The sequence below is a fragment of the Notothenia coriiceps genome, unplaced genomic scaffold (assembly GCF_000735185.1).
Source record: "Notothenia coriiceps isolate Sejong01 unplaced genomic scaffold, NC01 NC01_scaffold00037244, whole genome shotgun sequence".
In the NCBI taxonomy this organism is placed as follows: Eukaryota; Metazoa; Chordata; class Actinopteri; order Perciformes; family Nototheniidae; genus Notothenia; species Notothenia coriiceps.
The window spans coordinates 26,804,307-26,808,720 of NW_011369945.1; positions in this window are offsets into that span (position 1 = coordinate 26,804,307).

A 4,414-nucleotide genomic window follows, 5' to 3' on the forward strand; every position below is an offset into this window, starting at 1 on the left:
GCGACATGTTTGACGTTTGCGCGGGTCAAAAATCTCAATCTACATATCCCAACATTTCTCACTGTCTACAAGAAAAAAGGCGCAACTTCTGCGTCAATGTCATTTAAACATTTTAACTGCGTTTGGATCACAACAGGACGATACCGTCATATATGCAGACTTCAAGTTCTCTTCATCCAAATGTACATCAGATGTCCAGATTCTCATCCTGAGTGACTAGATGGGGTGTTCCCTACTGGAGTGCACTAAGCTCTTTCTTGTAATTGACAGTTTATATCCTTCGCTACTTACCAAAAAGAGGACGACGCCCATACATGAACCTCAAAAGTATTTTATCTGAAACTCTAAATCCAGAATTAGATGGGTCCTGCTATCACCCTGAGGGAAATAAGTCTTGCATTGACTTCGATGACTCTTTGACTGGCACCAGTTTTCCATTAAAAAATCAAAAATAGATCAAAGATCCTAGCATCTCTGATTTTAAACACACATACATTTTAAATTTGCTCAGGCAAAGAATGTTAGTCTAGATGTTGGAGAGTGTCCCAACACTCAATTGACAATTAGCCACAATTGGAAATGTTAGATAGCTTCATAGCACTGATATCTGTGAAAACCGCCATTTCACCATTCACTAGTTATAAGTGGTAGTTATACTAGTTTTGCTTAAATTTATTATTGACCACCATTACTATAGGGCCATATTTCTTAACTTTACCAGCTCCAGTATCATATTAAATCTGCTTTGGCTGTGTTTTTAGGATATTATGTTATTGACCGATAAACCTTTTATCTTGAACGGCAGTTTTACAGGCTCTACGAGTAAAGCATCGGAGATTCCGCCGCACGCATACAACGTGGGCCTGCTCTCGACTGTGTTTCCGAAGGGAGGCTGGCTTGGATCCACAGTCGAGCTGTTCCCACGTGTCTCTCCGACATGAAACGTTTATTTCCACCTGCATGTTTTAACGTATATTAAGTAAACACGGGGAAATTTCCGGCGGACACGTTTAAACCGGGACCAGGCCAATACAAACGGGACTGCCCCGGAAAAACGGGGACGTCTGCGTCCACCCCTATGCTAGCTTCTTGTCTCTCTCTAGCTGCCCACTGAAGCTGCTACAGGGACTCTGCATCCTCGCTTCATCCAGCGAAGGCACAACTGATCCGGCGTGGTTGTTGTTTCTCCACCTGCTCTATACTATCCGGACACTCGCTGACTCGCCTCGCGGTTAAAACCCACCCCGACGGTGCATACAATGCCGGTGTGCCCGGAAGGCAACATCTTCGCGTATTTATTACTGTGTTAAGATTTTAATCAGCCTACGTAGCGTGTAAGCGAGTGGTACGCTACATGCGACTGGAAGATGCAATAGTAGCCTCCACGTTACAATCCATAAGACTATAATATAAAGTTAAAAACGAATAGACAGTATTAAGCGTTAAGGGGGAATAATACTGTACAACAAAAGGCTTCTGTTTGAGGTTGATAAAATAAGGTACCATCCTTGTACTCCGAGAGATACTTTATCATGTAGGTAGGCAACTGTATGCATCGCCTAAGGCGTTATCTTAATCGCGGCTGTGCCCAGTATGTAGACAACTAATGTCGAAGATTTGATGTGAACATCAACCTCAAAATAAGATGTGTGCCGTATATTACACCACAAATTCAAACACACACAAAACGCCCACAAAGAGTTGATCTGGAGTTCAATCCCTATCCCGAGCTTACACGTTAACAGTCACAGTCATCCGAAGAACGAACCAAACCCCTGTGTGTTGTTTATTAATTGCATTACCAATGGGTATCCAATAAACAGTAAGCATTGAAAACAAGCTCCCAAGTGGACCACTCAACTAAAAGGACCCTGACTCGGACAACGTACAGCAATCGAACACTGTTCCAACAGAAAAGAATAACATCAGTTATATTTTGTACACATGGTAGTACTTACATATATAACCGCTCGCTTTCTCTCAGGTGTCTCAAACTTCAGCACAGTTACCAACGGATCCCTATTTCTCATACTGTAAAAGAACAAGAAACACTGTTTAAATCGAATGAACCGTGATTGACTTCTCAATACCACTGATATACCATTCCACTTAAACAATACTAGATCACCGTACAAAATCGAGTAAGTTGGGGTTCTTTTCACTGCCAACACACAGTTACATTTAGAGTTAACAAGCACGACGATTGTCAGATTTCTAATTTAATGTCATTGAAGGCAAAGAATTTAACACACTCGAGAACTGCTACTATATCTCGCAATATTGGCCTGTAAAAAAACGGACGTGTAAAAGTTATCTTTTTCAGTGAGACAACAGAGCAAGCTTCCTACAGGTTGCACTACGTTTGATAACAGTTAAATATGATTTTGGATAATAACATATATTTCAATGTTGATGAACCTGTCATACGTTCATTCAAATAAGCTGATTGTCTTTAGCTCACTGTTAAATAAAAAAAAAACATTACATACAAAAATATAATATATCAGCAGCCCGCTAAAACCACAAAATCACGATCCTCCGCCTTTCATAAATAACACACTTGTTCTGGCAATAATAATGTTTTTATGCTTCCTGTAATTTTTGTTAGGAAAGGACATCTGCCTGAAAGACACACATTTTTCTCTTCTCTGAGGTCAAGAAAGACATCCAAGAGGAAATTAAAAGCTGAGCTAATTGAGTATTTTAAGACAGTCCAAGAACACTCTTTTTATTGTAAACAGTCAGCGATCGAAGGCACCTATTTCCACATCTATCACCCCAGTCAGCTGATTATTTGTATTTCTCGCTTTTATGAGCTCACATCAAATGTGCCTTGTACGAGCAGAGTTGGCAATGTCACAAAACAAAGGCCAATTCTCAGTCAGATGTGAAGGTGTACGATCTAAATGCACATTTTCAGTAAGAATAATGGACAAAAAGGAGTGCAAATACAAATACAATATGTATTGAAATTAGACAAAATTTATATCACAGTGTTTAAAATAACATAAGCACATATGGACAATCGAAGGTGTATACCATTAATGTAACAACCTAAACACCATTGATCCAATAAAGTGACAGACTAGGCCTGTGCAGTGGAATCAGCTTTGCCAGCTGGCTTCCTCCATCAAAGCCTGGTCCTCCCCCTTCTCAGAGGAAGACCCTCAGCCTCCTCCAATACAACAGACAGGACGTCCATGCACACGGAGGTTTTTCCCCTGAAGTCTCTGCAGCTTTCTGGACACCTACGCTGTCCAATCCGTCCACACTGAATATCGAGAGGGGGAAAATGGAAAATAATAAATGCTTTAGAATAAGAAACATAAGTTGACTGTGCTGATTGCCAGTTTTTTTGGATTGTCAATACATTACGTATGACTAATATATCGTAGGTTACATACACATTCAATATAAATGATTGGTCTTTAAATACATGCTGTCTTTTGAATTGTTTGTCTAAAGGCAAGGACAGAACGATAGTTTAAGATACAGTCTCGGTTATTATGCCCTGTTTGCGAGGAGTCCTCACAGGTAAGAGCACAACTACTACCATCTCACATGTACCTTTTAAGCTTGACTTACATGTATTAAGACGATAGATATAGGAACAAAATAAAATAACGAATGTCATGCAAGACCATATTCATATTTGCTTGAATTCCAGTGTGAATTTAGCACAATGGCATACAATCGTTATAGGGATTTAAATTCTGAAGATTATGCTAAAAACTCAATAACTAGATTATATTATACGTTTGCGAATAGGTTTCATGTCCGCTTACTTTCAGAAACGTAAAATGCCAGGTATGCACGCAGGGTGCAAGATGGAGCATGTAGCTAGCTTGGTAGCTTCAGCTAGCTCTGGAGCTGCACTCGGGGCAGGAGGTCGCCGCCTCGCTCCCGTCTAGTTGCCTTATGTGAGCAGCTGGCGAGTAGGCGGAAGTTGACTCGTTGAACTCTGAACGTCCAGTGTCGAGCCGTTAGTGCCGACTCCGCTACTAAGGCTCACGGCTGCAGATCCTATGGGTGACGCACGGACCCCTACGTCCATTTATATATACAGCTCTATCTATGTATTCACCGGTATTCACTCTCGCCCCTAAACGGCTTTGTTGAGCTCCGCCCCGTCCCTGTGAGCAGTGTGCTCCGATTGGTCAGCTCGGCCACTCTGTTCTGATTAGTCAACCACCAGAGAGGCTCCGCCCATGTCTAACACAGTGTGCGGAGCGTCAGTTTTTTGTATAAGCGAACCTACGCTTGCTAGTTGTTCAGTGTAATTTGCCAACCTACTATGAACAAAAGCTAGTGGTTCATATTAGGCTAGCAATAACGTGTTTACAATTGCAATCCTAAACGGTAGTCTGCTACGTGTCGGTCATTCTTTTTAGCTTGCATAAAAACAATGTTTTTC